Below are 24,258 nucleotides of genomic sequence, written 5' to 3' on the forward strand. Positions count from 1 at the left end.
CAATGTTAAAGAGTGTTTAGAGTTTATGGTACCTAAAGATTTATTTAAAATATGTCCCCATAGTTTGACATATTGCACATGAGTCTATCAAAAAGAGAACATCTAAAATATCACGATTCCTCAAAAAGTGCTCTTGCTTTTATTTTCTGAATTTTTCTTTTTGAATCCTTTTTTCTCTAAGAATAATCAAAAGCTTAGTTCAAGTTTGATCATCTTAAATCTTGGCATTTCTTTTTATTTTGAAGTATCTATCAAGAAAATATTTTATCCTCTCACTTTTAGATACTGCCTTCAGAAAAACTGATGAAAATTTGTATCTGGAACAGTTTGTTGATAGATAATGAGAATGAGTAGCCAATATTTGTTTGAGTGTATATTTCTCTTCTATTACCATGGTCATATTTTGAAATTATACCTTTCCCCCATAAAAAGAGTAGGTAATAATTACATCATGTAAGTTAGAAATCTTTAAAAATTATATTAGATAGAATTTGAAAATATAAGAAAATTGTGTTCTTTAACTCCTGTATAATTTTCTAATGGTCATATATTTTATATAATTTGATAAACTCTTTAATAAAAAATTTCCCCCTAAGCACATATATTTTATTCTGAATTCTGTTCTGCTTTTATATGTGTGAAAATATTTGACATAGTTACTGGCCATAATTTAAGATCAGTTTGAAATGGATGGGCCGTTAGTAGTCTCTGGATTGCAGGGTCAGCTGGCTTTATTGACTTTGGTAGTTGATTTTATAAGCAATTGGATGTATGCCTTTACACCTAATGAAAAAGTTGGTAGTCCAAGAACATGCTTGGAGAGGAATACTTGAGTATTCACTCTCCACTTGCCTGAACTTATAAATATTTTATTGGCTCTGTTCAGTCTGTCGTGTTTCTAAGTACACAGGTTCTCTAGAAACCAGCTGTGCTTCTCTGGTCATTTAAAGAACATCAAATAAATTGATACAGATTGTAATAATTAGTGGAAAAGTTTCTAATTAGATTTCAGTGAAATGCGGTCCATCCATGCAAGTTCATTTTAGTTGTTCCTATTAAATTTAGAGGTGAAGGTTTTTCTTAAAAAGATCATTTTTTATGAAGTAAACTAAATTATTGTTTTAAAAATATATTCAATTTAAAAGAAACTGAAACAGGATATAGGTGCCTGTGTAGCGGTTCATCCGTTTCAGATTATGCTTAAAGCCTGCAGTTGATAATTAAGATTGAGTCCTAGAGTAAATGAAGTGATATTGTTTTTAGGCCCAGTGTTATTTGCTATTGACTCATTGTTGGTGAGTAAAATAGGAAAACAAACGCATAGCTTGAAAACAGCCATTTGTGAGGACGTTGGAGAAACGATGAGCCCCGGGGCCTAGTGGTGAACATCCCAAGGGCAGAGCTCCAGTCAGGTGGCGTGATTTCATCGCAGAATTCCTCTGACCCCACCGCAATTCAAAACTTTCTAGTGGCCACATAAAAGAGTAAAATAAATAGGCTAAATGAATGTTGTAAATTAAATTTAATGTCTTATACCTGGTAAATTTTTTTTTTCATTTTATATCTTCAAAATTTTACCCATAGAGAATATTTTAATTCAGACCAGCCCCATGTGGCTAGTGGCTCCCATATTGGACAGTGTGGCTGTGGGGGCCACCTCAGCCTACTACCATCTAGGAGAAGCATTTCAGGTTTTCGGGAAAGTAGTATCCTTAAGACCCCCTCATTTCATAGATGAAGAAACTGGGATCTGGAGACACTGAGTTGCCCAATATCACTCAAATATTGAGTCAGAGCCCAGTCCCTGTCCTCTGACTTCCACTCTTTCTTCATCTCCCTGATTCTTACTTCTTTTCCACGGTGCTGTGTCCATTTCTGTATGTGTTAATGTCAAGTGGTTGTTATCAACCAAGTACTGAGTCAGGAACCTTAAGAAAATCTGGCCCCCTGCAGAAGGCCGGACCTGATCTGGCTATGCAAATAAAATTACCAGGCACATCTGGAATCTCTGCAAGAGTGTGGGGGACGCTGACTCCAGGGATCAGTGTGCTTTCTGTGTGGGGTGGGTACCCTTTGGGACCCAGGGTGTGATACTGTGAACACTGGTTGAGACATGAGCTGCCCGCCGAGAGGAAAGATGGACAGGGCGTTTACTTAACACAATTCGGTGTCTGCTCCTGGGAACACTGGAGTTAAGTTTCGTATTTTATTTCAGTTTTTGGAAGTCTGCCTGTGTGTGCCCATAGCTCTTGCTCAATTATACTTCAAGTATGATATTTTTGACAACTTCAGCCCAGTGTACCTCTGGCATGTCATTCTCAGAACGTAAGCAAACGGAAAGCTTTGCACATGGCCTGGTGGGCTGGGAAGGCAGGACGGGTGTGCTCCCAGGATCCCCGCTGCTGTAAAGTATGCGTTTTACAATAAGAAAATGCATGGAGGGTGAACGTTTAGAGCTGGAAGCTGCTTTCCATTTCAGTCCTAAAATATTTATCAGCCTGGCTGTTGTCGATTGTGTGAGGGTGTATTGAAGGCAGTCAGTTTATTCACGTGACCTAGGTTTAGTGATTTTAGAGTGAGTGTGAATCTTAGCAGTTTTTCTATTTGAACCTTAGGACTTCTCATCTGTGGCTAGACTTCACCCACAGAGGCACATCTGCTCTTTAAGTTAGACATGCACTGTATTTTCTTCATATTCCGTGATGACAATAATTGCATTTTGCAAGTACTGATATATGGGACAATACTTAGAGGACTCTAAGCTTGCAAGAATGAGTTAAAAGGGCCGGGATATCTGTATTTCCTTTGGCAATTGTCGATTATACTTTAAAAGTTATCTTTAAACTTAAAAAAATCCACCTTAACTTTTTAGCAGTTTTCTCCATATTTCTCCATATTTCTCCATATTTCATAGTACATATAACCAAGAGGAACAGAAGTTTAGAGCTCTAAAATGTTTTTTTTTGGGGGGGGGTGTCATTTAAAAAATATATTTAAGTAAATTTTTTTGAATTAGAAAACCATTACAAATGCATTGGGAGATAGCTTAGAGAAAATATAAAAACATGCATACTCTTACCACCTACGAATGTCTGTTTTATGCCGGTTCCATTTTATGTCCTGCATTTTATTTCTTAACAGCAAATCTCATGCCATTGTGAACTGTTTGTAAATGTAATGTTTAATGGGTGTGCGAATCTGCTGAGGGCAGTGGGGGCTACATAACTGTAGACACGTGCTTTGTGTTTGGCATTTCCAGTCGAAAGTTAGGCTAGAAGGGGTGATGTAGGGAAGGACTGTGAGGCAAATACCTCTTAATATTTTTAGTGATCCAAATTGCTGCTCTCGAGGAGTGTTTAACACGGTGGTCTTTCAACTGTAATGTAGTACTTAAAGGAAATCAGATGCCTGGCCGGCGGGGTGGCTCAATGGCTTGAGCATCATCCCATGGACTGAGGGGGTCCTGGTTTGATTCCTGGTTGGGGCGCATGCCCAGGTTATGGGCTCGATTCCCAGCAGGGGGTGTGTAGGAGGCAGTCGATCAATGTATCTCTCTCACATTGACATTTCCATCTCTTTCTTTCTTCCTCCCTCTCTAAAAAACTCAATGACAACATATTTTAAAGAAAATGAGGTGACCATAAACCATTGAGATAAAGACAAAGAAATAAGAAAAGCCTAACCAAGTAATTCAACCAAACTCCTGTCTTATTAATAATTCTGTGCACTAAGAAGTTGTTTGACCTTACAGGCACCCATAGCCAAGGCTCAGATGTAGACATCAGTGAAATTGTGATTTTACTTGACGAGAGCCATTCAGTGGGAACATTAGTTGCGTCATGTGACTACACCGATATAAATAGAGCATCCTCTGTCTCTCTTTATCTGTTGTTAAAGTTGCTCCTGATTTTCTGTGATTAAAAAAATAAGTCAGAAACATGTATTCTATGATTTCCCCACGATAAGAATCTTTAGCTACAAAAATGAACTGGATTTGTCTTTAAATTTAACAATGTGTGTAGAGATGTCAGTCCCATAGAACCCTTTGTAGGGTCGTGAAACCCATTCAGACAGACCCATATAATCTTTGATTTATATTATTATATTTCCTACTGGAGGTTTTTGGAGCAAAGACTATGTTGTTTATTTTTTCTTCACTTATTTTAAATAAATGCAATGCTGTAAGTATAGAATGAATAAATGCCACCCCCAGAAACCCAAGCCTTTTTTTTTTTTTGTCTTCTTATGTCTCCACAATGGACTGCTCCTGGTTAAAATGGAAAATAAGCTTTCAGGCCTAACTGCTCTTCCTATTCCTCCAGGTAAAAATCTTAACAGGCAATAAAGTCTGTGTGCCTTTTCTCTGCTTGATCTGTCTGTGCTCAGTTTAATTTGCATGGCTCCAGTTGTGAACCTAAGAGAGTAGAGGAGAAACTCTTTTTCCTTTCCTTTGAGTATTCAGGCTGGAAGGGACAGTAAATGCAAGGCTGAGGTGGGAGCATTTTGGGCAGCGTGAGACAATACATGAACTATTACAATCATCCCCTATGCGTACATAATTTATCAGTGACAGTTCACCTTGGTGAATCATTTATTAAAACTAATGGTAAATACATCTATACTAAATATACCCAGTCGTGGAGAAGGATGGCTGTTTTAATCAAGAGGAATTTATAGAAAATATTCTGTATTCTAAACATTTCAAAGAACGCTTAGACTACATAATCATTCCTCTCTGCCTGTGCATTTAAAATTTTTGAGACAGGGAGAAATACTGTCTTACAGTTATTTTAGGCTTGTTGTGGGCTTTTTTGGTTACGACCAAAAGAACTTGCATTAGAAACTTGGCAGTCACTCATGTCATATTGTGATTTGTTAGTTCTGGAATAAACCCCTCTATTTCTGGCATGTGCAAAAATAGACACTTTCTTGGCTTTTGTGATAATAATAATAATCAGGTATATAGCTCTTTCTAAGAGCCAGGCGCTGTTGGAAGTGTTTCTCGAATAATCCTCAATAGCAGCCCGAAAGGTATTTCCTGTTTTCCCCATTGCCTGCGTGGAGCTGGTGAAGTGTCAGCTGGGCCGCAGCTCACAGAGCAGCTGCAGACGTCGCCTTCGGTGGCTGTGCTCCTGACCAGTCAGCTCTCCCGCCTCTGGCAACAGGGAAGGATGGGTGGAGTTGGCCCATGTTTCCTCTTGGACCTGGCAACTCGCTCCTCTGGGAAGCAAGTCATTGATAAGGGATAAGACCAAACTGTTAGGGTTTCTGTTCCTGTCTTCCCTGCCTCCCTCTAGCCTCACCTGCATGGAGTCTTCTCCCTGCCACAAAAACTCCTTCCAGCTCATCCCCTTCCTTCCCTTTCTCCCAGCCACAAATAAAATAATCCGGACTGTGGATGTTTGGAGTCATCCAGACCTTGGATTTGAGTCACAACTCTTGGCAATAACTGGAGTTATAACCACAGGAAAATGAACGTAACTTCCCTAAACTTAAATGTCCACGTCTTCAAAGTATCTGTCAATAGACTGGTTGGAAGAACAATTGAAATGAGTACAGTACAAAGCCCAGAGTTTGGTCCACAGTAGTCTCTGAATGGAAAATGGCTCTGATTTTCATTTTAAGCCTTTTTGTAACATTCCTTTTCGGACCCTTCAGCACTGTCCTTGACCCCTGTGGAAATGCCCAGACTGGAGAAGAGGCCTCACGTTTCAGTGCTATCAGACGGCCGGAAGGCTTTAGCTTCTCAACAGTTCATCAGCAGCCTTTTTGATACTTGAAAGCAGGAAGGACTTATTTACAACCCTGCGTAAACTCTGTAGTCGGTTGTCTTTGGACCCAGAAGGAAAACCGCTTGGAAAGGAATCTAAAGAATGTGTACCCAGGAGGCAGCTCTCCTTCTTGGCCACTTTCCTGCCCCTCCTAGCTCTGCCCCTCCTTGGCATTTTCAGCAGTGCCCCTGCACTAGTGACAGCTTAGCCTGCTTGGACCAGCTGGAGATGGCCACAGAATTCCTGGCTGCTATCTTTCAAAGATCTCTGCAAACCCCCTTTGGAAACAAAGGGGTTGTTTACCACCTATCAAAGGGGACTGGGAAGGAGATAACTGAGAGGTCTTTCTGAAGGGACCCTTGGCTTCTAGCACCTGCAGAAGCTTCTTGAAAGGGTAGTAAGCAGGACTGACATCTGGACCTGCTCACACAGAGCACTGACTGTGTAATAGAAAAGTTACCAGTCCCATTCTATCAGTGTTTTTCTCCAGTCAGCTCAGGCTGACAGTAGATTCAGGAGAAAGTTACTATGGACCTTTGGTGGTTTCGAGTGACTCTTGGATTCCATTAATTCACAAAATATGAATTGAATGGAGCAGCCTACTTTTTGTTTGGGGGAGGTTTTACTTTAGGGTGGGGAATTCATCTGGATGGGGAGGGATTGAATTTCTTCAAAACAAACTCAAGAAACTGCCCGGTTTTTGAAGTTTTGATTCTAGGATAGACTTTCCCTCTTCTCTGTTTCTTCTTTCTGACCTGGCATGTGCCAGGACCTATCAGGTGTTGTCTGTGGATCCGGTTACACCCGCATCCTGTAGCTGTGTCCAAGTGCTTTGAGGCCGACTTAACACGGATTAACTTAACAGTTGCTCTGTGAAAACAGATGCTCAATGCTGGGTATTTCTAATAAATTGATCAGGCCACTTAAAAGATATTTTCCTTCTATAAGAAGTCACATCTTCCGATGAAGCTGTGGGCCTATAAAATAAAACTGAAATGCTTATGACCAAAATGAGTGCATTATATTTAAAACCCTTTGCCTCGGGCTGATTATGACATGCTCCTTTATTGAGTTTCTAGTCAGGTACTTATTTATAAAAATAAGGGTTATATAAATGCTGGTGTTCAGATGTTATACCAATCTGTTTTGGCAGTTTGACCTTTCACAATAACTAAAAAAATATCTTCTATACTGAGAAAGAATTAGTTAACATTTGTGGGCTAGCAGTATGTCAAGTGAATCCAGAGCCAGAATGCGACAGGTGAGAGGCCCCAGTTAGAAACATGAAAATACACTGGTGTAACGAGAAAACCAAGCTACAGTGTGTTGGGAAGGCGACAATACAGAGTGGGGTGTTTATAAGTATAACAAGCGCCTAGGAAAATTAACACAATTATTTTTAAGTCCTCTGGAAAAATTGTTAGGGAAGAATAGCCTGAAAAAAAAAATCTAAAGAAAAATGTGAAGGTATAGAAATTACAACTGCATATACATCAAAGAAAATCAATGGGACAACATGATGTCTTGAAATAGACTCATATATATATTAGAAATTAGTGCAGGAGAAAGGTGGTTTTTCCACATCAGCAGCAGAGAAAAGATGGATAATCAATAAATAGTATTGGGCTATCTGTCCATAGAAAGAAACTGGGTGGTTATTTATAGAGTCTGTAACAAAGAGCAAATTTCTGTATTCCACGAAGAGTTCTTATAGCAATTAGAAATATTAAATATGAACATCTTAGAAAAAAAAATGAGCAGAGCACTTTAAAAACTTTTACTATGAAAAAAAAACTAAAACATACACAAAAGAGAATAATATGATGGATCCCCAGGTACCTATCACCCAGCTTCAGAAATTATAAACTTATAACCAACTTTATTACCTACTATTATCTTGTTTTATCTGTAACCCCACCCCTATTCTCTATTTCTTCCCTGGGTTATTTTGAAAAAAATTGGTTGTATAATTTTATCCTTATGTATCTCATTATGAACCTCTAAAAGAATTGAAAGGAAATGGACAAAAAAGAAAAGAATTTAACAGATATTCAGAAAAAAAAAGACATAGCTAGTAAACCTATGAAAATACACTCAATCTTATTAATAATCAGGGAGATGACATAAAAATTAAAACAAATAACATGTTTTAACCATCTGATTGGCAGAGATTTAACTGTCTTGCCAGAATTGGCAAGAATGTGAAGAAACATGTTCTACTGTCGATGGTACAAAGGTTTTCAAGAGCAATCATTCAAAACTTGGTGTGCATATTTCACAATTTTAGGAGTTAGTACCACACTGTATTGTATAAGTGTCCACAGATGGGACCTTATTGGAGCATTATTTGTATCAATTAAACATGTTTTTTTCATTATTGGGATCAAACTGGAATATTATACTCTCAAAAATGAAAAACAATGTTAAGTGAAAAAAGGAATTTGCTGAATACAGGCATAACAAATTAAGGAAATTTTTAAATATAGAACAGTTTATGTACATAGAACATATCTCAAAGATTCGAGTAATCTAACAAAATATACCCGTGGATAGTGAGCCTGATTGGAGGAGATAGTAGTATATATTTATTTTTCATATTACCTCCTTCTGTATTTGAATGTTTTCATCTGTAAGCAGACACTTGAGAAGTGTCCCACCAGGATGCCCCACGTCATCTTGGATGTATAAGTTCCTGGTTCTTTCATTCTTGGTAGGTGATCAACCAGTCTCTAAACAGTTGTCCCCAGAGATAACTGTTATTCCATTTAAATCATCTCTTATTTATTTATTTTTAAAAATGTTTTTTCTTTATTGATTTTTAGAAAGAGAGAGAGAGAAAAACATCGATGAGAGAGAACATCAATTGGCCGTCTCCTGCATGCCCCCTACCTGGGATTTGGCCCACAACCTGGGCATGTGCCCTGACCAGGAATTGAACCGAACCAGCGACCTCTTGCTGCATGGGTTGACACTCATCCACTGAGCCACACCGGCTGGACAACCATTTCTAATTTTAAAAGACATGTATTTTGATGTGATATTTAGAATTCTCCCTTCTTCTAAGGAACGATACTTTTATAAAGTTAAAAATAGCAACTTGTATTGGATCATAAAATTAGATCATTTCAGTGAATTGCATCTATTTTCATGGGTAACTGATTTGCCTATCAAGACTTGTTTTTGAAAGTAGTGGAAAAAAGAATTATTACTATAGGCTCATCTACCCTACATTGAACATCAAGAAGTAACTCCTTCAATCCGGAACTTCTAGTGTGGTTGCTTGTCATGTTGCTTCTGAAATTGGCATTGGTGCTAGCTGTGGAATTACCTTGCTGTGGCAGAAGAAAACAATTGAATGGAAGGAGTCTCTCTCCCCCTGAACCTACACTGAGATTTGCTATATTTTCTGCATTTTAACCCAGAAAGTTATTGTCAAGAATTGGCCATGATAGCCCTGGCCAGTTTGGCTCAGTGGTTAGAGCGTCGGCCTGTGGTCCGGAGAGACCCGGGTTCGGTTCCCGCTAAGGGCACGTACTTCGGTTGCAGTTTGTCCCCGGCCCTGATTGGTCGTGCGGGTGGCAGCCACTCGATGTGTCCCTTCACGTCGATGTTTCTCTCTCTCTCTCCCTTCCTTTCTCTCCCTCCTACTCTATCTGTACAAAAAATGGAAAAATATCCTCGGGTGAGGATAAAAAAAATTAAAAAAAAAAAAGAATTGGCCATGATAAAATATTTGTCTTTACCTTATTTTATATTTTCTTAACAAGTGGAAATTATAACTGGCTTTTTTTTTCTTTTTTAATCCTCACCCGAGGGTATCTTTCTGTTTATCTTCAGATAGAGTGGGAGGGAGGGAGAGAGATGGAGAGAGAGACACATCGACGTGAGAGTGACACATCTACTGGTTGCCTCCCGCATGACCGGGGACGAACTGCAGCTGAGGTACATGCCCGTGACCGGAATCGAACCCAAGACTCATTGGTCTGAGGGCCAATGCTCTAACCACTGAGCAAAATTGGCCAGGGTATAACTAACTTTTTAATGAAGGTTTTATGTAGACCTTTTGAAGTGAATAACAAATGTTTTAATGACTCTATGGGTATGGGAGATTATAGACATTGCTGAAGAGAGAAAATGCAGTATCATGCTGAATTAATACGGTACATTGAGATGGTATCAGGGATGATGTAAACCAAATATGAAACACGGAGAACATTCTGACTCACAAGGATGTTTGTAGCACAACAATTCATCTACTAAGTTCTTTATAGCTTCATAAGAAAGGCGGGCCAGCCCTGGTTGGTTTGGCTCAATGGTTAGAGCATTGGCCTGCAGTCCAGAGAGACCCGGGTTCGGTTCCCGCTGAGGGCGTGTACCTCAGTTGCAGCTTGTCCCCAGCCCTGGTTGGATCATGCGGTGGCAACCACTCGATGTGTCCCCTTCACGTCGATGTTTCTCTCTCTCTCTCTCTCTCCCACTCTATCTGAAGAAAATATGGAAAAATGTCCTCGGGTGAGGATTAAAAAAAAAAGAAGAAGAAAGGCAGGGCAAATACTCAAATAAAATAGGAACAAGTCAGGTTTGGCGAGGCTGCATAATTTGCCCCAAATCATAGTAAACCGTTAGGCTGAGATTGGAACCCAGGCTCCTGTGAACTGAATGTAGAAGTGATCGAACCAGAGAGCTTCTGTGTAGCTCCTACAGGAGAGTCATAAAGGCCAGTAACCAGCAGCTTATTATTTTTGAAGGCACCTTTGTTACTTATCTTTTTGTTGTCGTTTAAATATTAAATATTTAACATTTGAGCACTTTTTTATTTTAAAAGTGATTTTCCAACTCATTTTATGGATCAAAACTATTATCGGAATTCATTCCCATTCCACATTGGTTATAAAAGTGGGAGGTTATGACAAGTAAAGTGGTAGTAAATTTCTGTAAAGATGTCTTTGACCTTAAAGAAAGATTTTAAAGTTTCTTATAACTACAGTGAATAAAGAAAACCATTCAACCTCTTTTATAAAAAAATAAAAATCTAGTACTGACTCTCTCACCATTACTGAAATAGAGATAGGATATATTTTTATTATTTTCTAAGAGATACTGAGTGAGTGTCTTAATTTTGACCAGGGGAACATCTAACAGGATTGAAATGGTTCTGCAGAAAAGTGAGTATGACCCTTGGTGAAAATGAGCACTTGATATGCCCACCGTAGAAGTGTTGGTAGTTGCAATAAAGGAGCATTGACGTTCTTAGCAAAGCACAAGACCATTAGAGGCATCTGGCTAGGGATGTCCTGTGGTGCAGCTTTTAAAATTTCTCTACATCCTCAACATGCTCAGCTTAGTTACCAAGATATTTCGCCTGTTTCGGATGGATCCTGCCAGCTCTAAGGAAACCCCAGTAGGTATTTATCAAGCCACTTACACCTCCAAACATGTTACCATGAAACATCAGCATAATCTCTTACTGGTTGCTAAAACTCCTTTTGTGTATCCTATCATCTGGCCCTAATATCTGATACCATTTCTTATCCTTCCATTGCTCACCCTTGTCCATAGGTTACACAGTGTGACCAGGTGTCACGTATATGCTCCTTGCAACCATCGGGAAGGTTACCTAACTGGGCATACATACACAATGGGTTATCCATGAGTGGTTGGCTGTCTGCAGGTCAAAGGCCTTCCACAGGTCCAGCAGAGCAGTTCATTGCCTTTCTGAATTCTTGAATGCTTTATTTGTGAAACTCTTGATGTAGCAACCATTGTTTCTTTTTGAAAACTCATTTTACTCATCTTGGTTTCTTTGTCTGTGAAGTAGGACTTACTAGAAAAGCACCTAAATTCTAGGGTTGTCACGGGGATTAAAAGAAGTAATACAGCCCATAGGACATACTAGATACTCAGTAAATATTTATTATTATTATTACTATTGTTGTAAGCTAGCAATGGTGATTGGGTCATAACATTTGCCATACATTTTGGTGACCCTGCTCATGTACACACCCATGTTTATAAGTCACGGCATGTAACCTTCTTGATCATCTGCCTTGTCCCCAAAGTAAAAGAACTGAGTCATCCACAACCTGTCTTGCAGATCTGTTTTTTAGTAGAAGGTTAAAAGCTATTATCTTGCCTTTGGTTTTGTTGCTTGCTTTCTTCTTGTAATGTGGCTGTGCCCAAAATGAAGGCAAAATCAGGAAATGGTAGAAAACTCTGTCAGGCTATTCATAAAACATTAAGTAATATTCAAGTTAATTTGTGGCTTTTACAAACTTCCAAGGCTCATAGACAAATGACATGTACTTTTCTTAAAGTTGTATTAGACTTTGTTGGTATTTGCAAATTTAGATTTGCATGGCCTTATTAGCATTCCTGTTTTTGCTCCTTAAATAATTTACATGCTCTTTTGATTCCCACACTCTTCCTATGAGTAATATTTTATCTCCTAATTTACAGACGAGGAGCCAAAATCATAGCTTTTTTGTCAGGATCACAGTTAGGTGTTGGAATTAAATTCTATGCAGTTGGATTCCAAATCCCCTATCTCCTCTACTCTAGAATGTGTGTGTATATGAATTGTTTTCTTAGACTTGAGAACCGCTAGCCCAACCACACCCCATGATGTTTGCTGTATTTTTTGCCATAAATAAATAATTTGAGTATAAATGAAAGGAAAATCTATGAACTGACACCATCATCAAATTGTTACCAGTAGAAGTGGAGTTCTTGGGGTGCTGTGAGGAAATGAATTTCCTGAGGCCCCCATAGGAGGATGGGGTTTTGTGGAAAGCTTTATTGATAGTGTAAAATTAAGGGGGTTCCCCTCCAAGGTTCCATCTTGATCCGTCTCGCCATGGAAGAAATCCAATATTGTCTTCAGTAGGGCCAGAATTAAGGCCCAGAATTTCTGTTCCCTATTAAAGTCCAGTCCTGCTCAGCATCTGACTAGCTTAGCTTGTGTTCCCAGCTACAGTGCATTGTGTGTGGGGTCCTCACAGCCGTGGGCCATGTGGTTGCTTAAGGCCACATGACTATGCAGAGAGAACGGGCAAGTGCAGGAGCAAATGGCGAGTGTGGGTCACAGCGGGTGAGAAAGCCCTTTGTCTGGGGTTTTAACCAGGAGCTTAACCATTAACTTTTCAAGATTTCGAATGCTTGCAGTGGCTCCACCCTCTTAGCCAATCCATTGTTTCCCAGGTTAGACTGACAGGCAAGCACCTTCTTGGCTACACCCTGACTTCACTGGACAGGGGCCCATCCCCCACTTTATCCAATCCCTTCCCCCAGTGATCTGCAGGGAATAGACTGGTGGTTCCCTGGGGAGCATGAAGCTGTAGCTCTTTGGTGAAGCTGCCCAGGTGACCATGCTTACAGTGACTGACTTCCCTTTGTTTTCTTCCTTTTATTCATATTAATAACTGTCTAATTACAACGATAACAACATCTTCCTTGGAAAAAAGTAATGCTAGCCTACCACGATTTTTTTAAAAACTAGATTTTTAAGGGTGTTATGCTACCTACCCACTGAGTAGCTGTGTTAGTTGTCATCTGCCTAACAGGTTTCCTAAAACTGATCCATCGAAACTATTGTCATTCTGGTGTAGATGCAGAAGGCTTTGAACTTGTTGAAATCCGAATGGTCCCCTGGACTCCAGCTGTTGTTGAGAGGGCTGGTTTGGAGGAAGCAGTTAGTGGGGACTGAATCGCGGGTAAACCCTGGGTGGAATTCGACCAGCAGTTCTTCAGGATCTGCTCCTCCTCCCCCACCCTTCCACTGGGCTTTGTGTTAAGAAATTTACAAAGGAAATTAATGTACTGTACCCAGGCTGTGGTTGCCGGTTGTTGGCTCTTAACTTGGCCCGAGTGCCTGTGATCCGGGCCCGAATGCACTGCCTTGCTGTGCCGGGTGGTAACTGGGTTAGTTCTGTGTTGACTCATCCGCCAAGGATGGAGGCGGCTCTGACCTGGGGGTCCCTTGTGGTCACTGCAGCAACAGTTTGTTGGTGGCAGAGAGCATTCCACAGCTGCTGCTGTAACTGAAGGTGATTGGAGGCAGCTCTCCCCCAGATTCCAGGACCAGTGAGAGGATGTGAAACAGAGTTTATCAGCTGTTTAAATGAGTTCTGTGAAGGAGGTATTGTTTGAAGTCTGTGTTTTGGTTATGGTGGAACTCTGTTCTCAGATAGTAGCATCTTTTTGTAAGTTGCAACATTGTAACAGTTTACAGCTACCAAAGTACCGTGAGGTTTCTAAATTATTTGGTACCTATTTCATTTGTTAGTCTGTGAAAATGCAGTTCTCCCCCCAGGGTGATCGTTCTCTTCGTGAAACACTCTTGCTCTGCCTCCAAATTCAGTTGAATAAAATGCTTCTTATAGAATGTGCATTGCATTTTTTAAAATTGTGGCTCTTTTTTAAAATTTGGTCATACGCAGGAGCTGGTCATGGAATACGCCCATAGGTCTCCTAGTGTGGCCTGAGGGTGGGCCCTGCAGCCCATTTTAACAACCCTCTGGTTGATTCTCACGGATGCTCAAGCTTGAGAACCACTTAAATGTTGACAGAGTTTGAGGTTCTCGAAGAAACAACCCTTTGTATCCTTTACAAGGTAAAGAGTGATTTTTTTAATGCGATTATTTGATTACGAGTTTCCTTTGAAATGAAGGTGCATTTAAATGTGTTCTTTCTCAAGGTCAAGGAAGAAACATTTTTGACACTTCTGTCTTTTTCTTTTCAATTATTTGATTTTGTGCATTAACATACCTTTCCCTTTACTTCTCACTCTTACTTACCTTGCGTCAAGGTAAGCATCTTGTAGCTCCTGCAGTTTGATATTGATCAGCCTTTTCTCTCATATTAAAATGTATAGACTCTGTCTAAAACTATGGCTCAGGGTAATGTGATGTGTACACAAATTTAAGGACCATAGTCCAGCCCAGATAGTCAATTTGCTTTTTGAGTCACTTCTATTTTGTGTTTGTGATTGATAAATATTGATAACAGGTATTGGATTATTGTATCCCTGGAAAACTATTCACTTACAAATTGCTTGTGTAACTGAGAGAATGTCTTACAAATTCTTTTAATCCTTTGGTTTAAGCCTATATTTTGGTCCTATAACATGTATAGTATTTATGTACTGTTGACATAATCTGACAACTTTCCAAAGGAAGTTTTAAAAAGTTTTTATAATAGAAAATTTCAAATCACATATATCTCATTATCTCATCCAGCTTCAATAATTGACCACGTTTTGTTTTTTTTCTATTGGCACGCACAGACACACACACACACACACACACACACACACACTCTTTTTTGTGTTCTGTAGTATTGTAAAGCAAGTCCCAAACATTATGTCATTTTACCTGTAAATATTTCTGCGCATAGCTTTCTAAAAGAATTTGATGCAAGATTTTATAATTATAACAGTATAGACTAGAAGAAGCCCACAAGATATTAGTACATGTTTTGGTATTAATTTAGACAATCTTTGTAAAATATATTATAGCTATTCCGAGTTTTCTAAAGTGTTCGTTAGAGCCACACAAAAATGCCTATCAGACAACTCTGACAAAGGAGAAGTTGAGTTCCTTAAGGGAAATTTTTTGTTTATAAAACAAATACCTATTTTACTTCATCAGTAACATCCTAGGGATAGCCATGACTCATATCCACTAAAAGCAGGCACAGAAATCAGATCCCCTGTCTTTTTATTTATCCCTGGGATGGGTGACCAGAATATTTTTATATTGTTGCTAAGTAATATTTTTAAAACTGACTTATATTATTTGAATTTTTAGAAATACACATATATTTGTTCTTTTACACACATATAAATATAAACTTAATTCTATCTAGAGTTTCCAAATGAGAGGTTGCAGCTCCTAAAACGTGCTGGGTGCTGGTGTCTTGGTTTCTGCTCTTACCCTCTGCCACGTTCTGAACTCCCAGCAGGGAAGGGTTCTGCTGAGAATGGTTCTGCTTATGCAGAGCAAGCATCTCCTCTCTGCAGCCCATTCCCCATCTCCTTGTTTTGTGACAGTGAAAATTATCTTAGAGCAACTTCAAAACACTTGCATTGTGATTTCTACTTCTGTCATTTTTAGGCAAAGTAGAACGCACAGGTTTTCATTTGGATTAAAAAAGTGGGGGTGCAGCATAACCCACTTTTTTCAAACAAAAATATTGAGTGGATGGAGCCTTAATCTAAAAGTAGATTTAAAAACCTATCTCCTTAAATCGAAACCTTAAAAACCTATTTCCTTCCTTGACCTCCCTCAAATACTGAAGCATTTCTAAGCAACTCCAGGCTTCCTGAGAGCACAGTTTGAAAAGCAGTGGTCTAAGTGGGGGTTAGTTGTGGTTCCTCTTCACGGATATAGCAGGGGAAGAGAGATTTGCCTTGGAGTCAGGGCCAAGACTTGAACCTAGGTTAGAAACCAGCTTTATTATTATTATTATTATTTTTCAGGAAACAACTAGCCTGTGTTCTGGGTCCACAGTCTGCCCCATAGGTTGCTCAAAGCTCAGGTATAGGAAGTAAGCAACACAAGTTTTTCAGTAGTATTCCTGATAAAACAAAGTTGATGGACTGAGGTAAATAAACTACTCTTTTAAAATCCACATTTTGAAATTATTTATGAATGAAATTGGCACAGGTGCTGCAGATGAATAATAGAAGTTAGACTTCTTACAATTCAAATTTCAGTTTACCTTAGGGAGCGAAGCATTGCAGTAACCTCACTGAGAAACTCAACAAGCTTGTGCACCTTAAAAAATCACATTCTTTAGAGTCTGATGACTCCAAAATGGAATAGAGTCATCACACCATCTACTTATTTTATTAAAGGTTTTTTTATTTCTTAAAAAATGTATTGTGATTGCCTGATGATTGTAGTGTGTGTGTGTGTGTGTGTGTGTGTGTGTGTGTTCAGAGAGGCAATGGGGTGCAGGATAAAAGGATCTCAGGTGTGTGTGTGACAAACTCTTTCTGAAAGGCAAGTGCACATATTCCTACTTCTGCAGCGTCTGTTGTTTCCACCTGAGTAACAGGAAGCAGTCCTGCTCTGGTGAGATCAGGCAGCTGGAAGTCTTCTGGAGTGAGAATAGGGGAATGCAGGTAGGGCTTCCTACTTCCAGTGTCTTCTGGGTAAGTCTTGTTGAATGTCTCCAATGGAAGAACTCCCCATTTGGCAAATGAAAATATTTACTTACTTAAGAGTGAGTGTGAGATAATAGCCCAGGATGTTGACTTCTCTGAGTAGTTTGCATTTTTCTTGATAATATGACTAAGAGAACTGAAAATGAAAATTTGGGGTCTGGCCCTGGCTGGTTTGGCTCAGCGATTGGAGAATCAGCCTGTGGTCCAGAGAGACCCGGGTTCGGTTCCCACTAAGGGCACGTACCTCGGTTACAGTTTGTCCCCGGCCCTGGTTGGGTTGTGGGGGTGGCAGCCACTCGATGTGTCCCTTTCACATCGATGTTTCTCTCTCTCTCTCTCTCTCTTCCTCTCTCTCCCTCCCACTCTATCTGAAAAAAAAGGGAAAAATGTCTTCGGGCGAGGATAAAAAAAAAGAAGAAGAAGAAGAAAATGTGGGGTCTGATAATATGACTAAGAGAATTGAAAATGAAAGTGTGGGTGCTTAACATGAAAGAGGTCTGGATGAAGTGATTGGATTGAATTTGCATTGAATGAAGGAGAAAACTTTTGGATTTTGCATGTTATTTTTTTTCATGGATCTATGATTACTAGTTAGTAAGAGGTATAAAATTAAATTATGTTAGCTCTGGACATGCATTGGATATAGCTGCTGTCAATCCCTCTTCGTTGTCTGATAGATGGGGCAGGTCTCGAATTCCTAGTGGGGAAGTCAGGTACTGCTGGAGAGGTCAGTCGTTCTCCAGATTTACCTTCTCGATAAACCAAGAATTTAAGAAGGTAATTCTAATCCTGGCTTTACCTCTGGCTTGCTCTCTGATATGCACACAGCATGATTATAATAAGGGATAATACCTCTTGAGTGCTGGGCTCTTCAGCAACATCAGGAGATGGGCACTATTGTATGCAGACAGAGAGATATGATGAAATGTTAAAAATGGTGAATGATGCCCTGGCGGGTTTGGTTCGAAGGGTCTCTGGTTCGATTCCAGTCAAGGACACATACCTGGGTTGCAGGTTCGATCCCCAGTCCAGGTCAGGGTCATGTGGGAGACAACCAATCAATGTGTCTCTCTCACATTGATGTTTCTCTCTCTCTCTCCCCCTCCTCCCTTCCACTCTCTAAAAAAAAAAAAAAATCAGTGGAAAAATATCCTCGGGTGAGGATTAAAAAAAAAACAATGATGAATGATTTTGTTAGATTCTTACTGAAAGTGGAGTGGTGAAAATTTTATTTTTAATCTTATGGATGGCTTAGATATTTGGAAACATTAAGTTATAAAAAAAAAAAAAACAACGAAGTATCTTTACTTGAAGGAAATGCTCTGCAGATTTTGGGAGGAAGTCTTTGTAAATCTTGAGTTAAAAACACATAGTCTCTTTCTGAACGTTGACTTATTCACAAGAGAATTTTACAAAGCAATTATGGAAAATTACTCTTGTCACTGTTCTGGAGAAAGGGGTTGGGGCCCGAAAGGCACACATGAATGCTTCTGTATTTTCTCCTCGAATCACACTTAAAAAATTTCAGTGAAAAGCAAATTGCTTTAAAGCAAACTGTTTTGAGAAGAAAAGCATTCACACTCGGTGTTAGCTAACAAGGGCAGAGAAATCCCACAGGAAGAATCGCAAGAGTGGATGATTTTTGTTTTTGTTTTTTTATTCTGCTTCAGAAAATGGTCTTAGACTTATTCACCGTGTCGCTTGATTAGCTGTTTAAATTAATTATGTGCTCTCTTAAGCTGACTTCCAATTGATTTGCATCCAGGATCTCCTTATTTGCAGATATTAATAATAGTGATGGTTTCATGTTTATTATTCCCAGTAATTTTATTTAACAGTTTATGTTAGGATGGTGCTTCTTTGTGTGGGCTAGAAACTGATGCAAATATGTAAATAATCCTAGACAGATAAACATTTTGTTTTCCTCCTAGTACTGGACTTCTGTAACACCGTTAGCAATTCCTGCAATGGAATTCCAACATCAGTGAAGTCTGTATCAGAGGTTCAGTGTCACTTCATAGATGTCTGAAATCAGTCATTATTAACCAAGTCAAGTTCTAGATCAGAGCCAGGAAGAGAGATTTATTGTCTTTCAGCCACAGCAGATTTTAATGGAGGAAAAATTTCATATATTGATTCTTACTGGTTTGGTATTTGAAAGGGGAAGATTTCCTTTCTTCTAATTGTTTATTAGTTAATAGCGAGAAAGATGTGGAACAACATTGCACACCTAATTCAGTCTAGTGATTCATCTCCCTCGTAATTGTAATGAATAATTAACACATTCAAACTTAATCTGGAACTATCATCATGCAAACACTAAGCTGCTCCTAAAATCAAGATGTTGGAGCACAGGTGTTAATAAAAATCAGTATTATTGCCCTGGCCGGTTTGGCTCAGCGGTTGGAGCGTTGGCCTGCGGTCCTGAGAAACCCGGGTTCGGTTCCCGCTAAGGGCACGTACCTCGGTTGCAGTTTGTCCCCGGCCCTGGTCGGTTGTGCGGGTGGCAGCCACTCGATGTGTCCCTTTCACGTCGATGTTTCTCTCTCTCTCTCTGTTCCTCTCTCTCCCTCCCACTCTACCTGAACAAAAAATGGAAAAATGTCCTCGAGTGAGGATAAAAAAAAAAAAAAAAAAAATCAGTATTATTAAGTCCCTTCTGATTACTTAGAACTATCAGATTTTTTAATCTTCTCTTTGACATTGAGTTTCAACAATGAAGTGTACATAGTGAACTTTTGGTGTCAAACACATGAACCAGGATGATCACGTATTCATTTATTCACTTGGTCGTGTCAAAGCCAATTCTTAATTCATTTTGACTTTTGGGATCTTTGCAATTAGAATTTAACATAGACATTCAAGGAGGGTTCTGTTGTAAAGGAACACAACTTATGTTCCTTAGAAATGGTCTTAAAATTCAAAATACTGTATGTGGTAACATACCTTACTGTATTTTCAAAGCTAAGTTGAAGTAACCAAGTATCTGTGTGTTCTCGGAGGAAGCCCCATGTCAGTGGCTTTGGGGTTGTGGAGAGAAAGGCAGATATCATAGACTGCACAATGGGAATGCAAAGGTATGTGATAACTCAGGGGTAGGAGAGATGTCTGTTTTATTTCGTTTTGTTTTTAATCCTCACCCGAGGATATTTTTTCCATTTTTTTGTACAGATAGAGTGGGAGGGAGAGAGAGGAAGGGAGAGAGGGAGAGAAACATCGACGTGAAGGGACACATCGAGTGGCTGCCACCCGCACGACCAACCCAGGCCGGGGACAAACTGCAACCGAGGTACGTGCCCTTAGCGGGAACCGAACCCGGGTCTCTCCGGACCGCAGGCCGACGCTCTAACCGCTGAGCCAAACTGGCCAGGGCGAGATGTCTGTTTTAATGTAGGGGAGAACTAAAATTAATTTCTTAAGGGGAGTGACTTTTATATTTTGGACTAAAAGTAATTCCATGCACGGGGCCTTGTTCTTTTTGTAGATTTTAGTTTGAAAGAGTTAGTTTGCTGAGTTGTCTAAGGCAAATAAGGTGTAGATTTAAATGTAAGGCTGAACTAAAGCCAGAGTTCTGGCATTTGGCAGACATAATATCAATTTATCCCTTTTCCCCTTAAACTGAGTCATCTGGGATGCGCCTCAAATGCCAGAGAAGAGTCAGAACTTCTTACCATGGCAAAGCAGTGCTAACTTGAGTTTGTCTGTTTATTTTTAACTGTCTCTATTTACAAGATTAATCTTTTATCTAGTGGCAGAGATAGATCTGCCGTCATCGAAAGATTAGACGGTCGGCTTGTTTATTCACAGCTGTTTAACATAGTGAGTTTTTCGCAGTGTTTTTTCTTGTTTTAGAACGCAAGATCTGGGTGGAAAAACTTGTCCCTGTCCCACGTGAGATAGAGACCCAGCTGTACAAATGGGGTGTCAAATGTAAGAGTTGTAGTTTCTCATTCTGAATGTTTCAGATTCCAGACTATGCCATTTTCAACCACATTGTGTTTATACGTAACATTTATATTCATGCTAGTATAGCTCACTATTAAGAACCGTTAGCTGGAGCTCTCCAATGACTTGGATTAAGTGTTAATTCAGAAGAGCTTGTTATGATTGGGTATTCTTCTCAGTTATTAAGGAACAACCCTTTTCTGCTGTAAATATTGTCCTTCTATGCTGGAGTTTTACTTGGTACAGTAGACGATTTCTTGTTTCCCTTTCTTGAAGCCTACCTCCATCCCCCAGCTGACGTCTCTGGAAGAGTTTGTTCATCTTTGTTTTGGCTTAGTAAAAGGAGCCAACAAATATTTTGAGTGACTGGCAAACTAGATTGCTCTAGACTTCATTGTTTTTTAAGGGAAAACATTTTTATAGAACCACTCTGAACTATAAAATGTTTACATTTTGCTAGAAAACCTCCATGCTCCTTGGGTAAATGATGAAGTGTTTTATTTTATGGGTCTTTTCACTACTTTCTTGATAATACAAATTTATGTTACCCAGGAATAAGTATACTTAAAGGAAAACCATAGAATTTATTCTTAGTCGTGAGCTTCCATCTAAAAGATGGCTTTGACTATTTAAGTAGAATTTTTTCCCCCTGCTTTGTTCTTTTCTGTGGTGGTGAGGGAGGAAGGAACAAGACTGACCCCTAAAAATATGAATTTTGAAGCAGAAGGCCTTTGGGTGCTAAAGGTCATATACTTGTGCTGTCCAGACATGACTCATTGAGAAACAGGAACTTGCTTGTAGCATAATCTCAGCCAAGCAGTTGAGTCATGCCTAAGTATTTCAGTATTAAAGGATGTCTTATGGAATATTCTGAACATCTAAAACAGGTCTTCTTGAGGATGTTTTGAGTTATGTAAAATATGGGGAGGTACTTGATTCTCAGAGCCTGTACCTAAAATTCAAAGACAGTTGTTAGTGTGCTCTTTGGCTATAACCCCCTGTTTTTATAATAAAGCATGTCACCTCATGAGGAAAGTGCTTGCTGTTTTCTGCAAAGTTGTTTCATCCCAGAGAAGCACTAAGTGACTTGGTGATCTTCCAACAGGAACTTAAAACCAGAAAGTTTTTCTTTCAGAGATGTTTGAAAACTTTTGGCTAAATCTGATCTGGGAAAAACCACGCGGGCAGAATTGTAGCATTTGTTTTTAAAAAACAACACTACAAATGTGCTTGTCTTAAACGTAACAGAATGGTATCTGTCTAGTGGTATTGGTGAATGTAGCTCTGGCTTTTGTGTGATGTTGAACACTGTCTCTCTCTTTCTAGAGAAAATTAACATCACATTTTAATATATTATTTGAGGAGAACAATATTTAAGAAGTAGTGAGATTCTGGGTATTATATTATCTTTTACTTACCAGGTGCTTTTTATTTATCCCCATGGATGGACTCCCCAATATCCCAAAATGTGTGGCCATCTGTGAAGTTCCTCTAAGGGTCTTCCCTTTATAGATAGGTAAATTTAGTTTAGGAGTCCAGCTGACCTCTCTCTCACTTGTGTGAAAATGGGAAAATCAGTAGTAATGTGTGTTCTCTATTATAAAGTCAGTATTAATGTACAAACAAAAGCACTCATTGTTTTTTCTTCCCTCGGATATGTGTTTCCATTCAGAGCTATGACATCCAGGTCTTCTGCCTTTTCTTTTCTTAGTTCTTATTTCCCATTTTTTTTACAAATATGATTTTGGAATCCAGGGATGTGATTCCAGTCCATGCACCTGTCATCAGCCTTCTCACATTTGTTCTCCTAAATGGAAATCTAAACGTTCTTCTAACAAATCACGTGGATTTGATTTATCTGTATAATTTAAAAGGCAGAAGACCTAGAGTTTTGCGTTGTAGTGGGATCTTACAAAGTTCTTGAGTTTTACTATCGTGCATGTTTCTGAATGCTCATAACTTGTTTTTGAAATATTTGGGGCATTTGGGAACACATCTTCGTTCTTGTCATTTCTTTTCTTGCTCTGTATTCTATAAGCCCTATAATATTTTGCCTCGAGCCAGATCTGATGCTTTATTATAATCAGTACTATAGGCACCTAGTAATACTCACTGCTGTTGTTCCCTTTAAGACTTGTTTTTGGTTTGATTAACTTTGTTTTACTCAAAACGACCAGGATAAATTTAGCTTGGTCATCCCTTTCACATCTCTTAAAACTATTTTTTTTCAAATTCTTTTCCAGATATGTTAAATGTGTTACAGTGGAAAACTAGGTGTAAAAAAAAGTTAAACCGGCTTCTTTATTATAGGGTTTTTCAAAGACTTCCAATATCCTCCTTAAAGGACTCATTTTCCCACATGTGTTGGACAACAGAATTTCCCCCATCACCAGGAAATAACTCAACATCGTTTAGACAATGTTTTGGAGAACACTGATTTAGGAGTGAAGTGAAGTGGATATTAATACTTTGAAAAACATGTCTTGAACTCCACTGGGCCATTTTGAGGACACATTACTTTGTGATATATCTAATAATCTGCTTGCCACAAAAATGCAAGTAAGAGAAGCTCATTATAAAAACCGCTTTGATTACTGTGGCCAGACAAACTCAAAATTCTTAACATCTTGAAATGGGCTACAGTCTCCTTGACCCAGTTGTGATTTTGCACTGTCAGAGTGGACATCATGAACCTTATATTAGACATTTTGAAAAGAGCCAAAATTGTCATTAAAGCACACACACTGAAATATCTTCGATGGTTTAAAAATACTGCATAGACTTGGTGAGTCAGATCTGCCACTGGGAGCTTGCAGGTTGTGGCGGGATGAGGACGCATGGGCTGCTGTCCTTACCAGATTGTCTCCTAGAAACAACTTGGCAGGCAGGTGTCTTGCACATAAATGAGGAAAGATGGTCTATTTCAAGTGGCATTCTTTAAACCAGTGTGTCATCGCGCGTTATGTAGTTAGCATTTTCTTTAGAGCAGAAAACCCTCTCTCAGGCTTCCTGAATCAACAGCAGACGTCTTTGTGAGGGTGATGCTCAGATTCCAAGCGCTGTGTGTTCATCTGCTCAGCCTCTCTACCTGTCCCAGGAAGTTTCTCATTTTGGAATCCTTCCTTTCTTCCTGCTAGATATCAGCTGAATCAGTAGGGCGAACTCTTTTTGAAACAAGTTGTTTTGTATAGATTTTATGTATATTATTGAATTTTAATCCTCATAATAACCCGTGAGATGGGGTGTTAATGTATCTACTTTAGAATGTTTTAAAAAATCAAGAGTTAAAGTTAAGACGTTTCTCCTATTTCCAGTAAACGTTAGACACAGAATTTGATCTTTTCCTTCCATTCCAGGGTTCAAATCGGTATCTGCAGG

At 39.2% G+C, this 24,258-nt stretch overlaps 1 protein-coding gene and 1 long non-coding RNA gene across 8 annotated transcripts in view; both read left to right on the forward strand.

Moving 5' to 3' along the window:
* The window catches only part of LOC118616898 (amyloid beta precursor protein), a 241,811-nt gene that overhangs the window by 12,478 nt on the left and 205,075 nt on the right, over nucleotides 1-24,258 (forward strand). The window lies entirely within an intron of this gene.
* On the forward strand, nucleotides 10,903-16,303 carry LOC118616899. Its single transcript, XR_004956728.1, has 3 exons — nucleotides 10,903-10,936; nucleotides 14,207-14,379; nucleotides 16,246-16,303. It is a non-coding gene; the product is annotated as an uncharacterized LOC118616899 (long non-coding RNA).

Source organism: Molossus molossus, unplaced genomic scaffold, assembly GCF_014108415.1.
Source record: "Molossus molossus isolate mMolMol1 unplaced genomic scaffold, mMolMol1.p scaffold_m16_p_5, whole genome shotgun sequence".
NCBI classification, from domain to species: domain Eukaryota; kingdom Metazoa; phylum Chordata; class Mammalia; order Chiroptera; family Molossidae; genus Molossus; species Molossus molossus.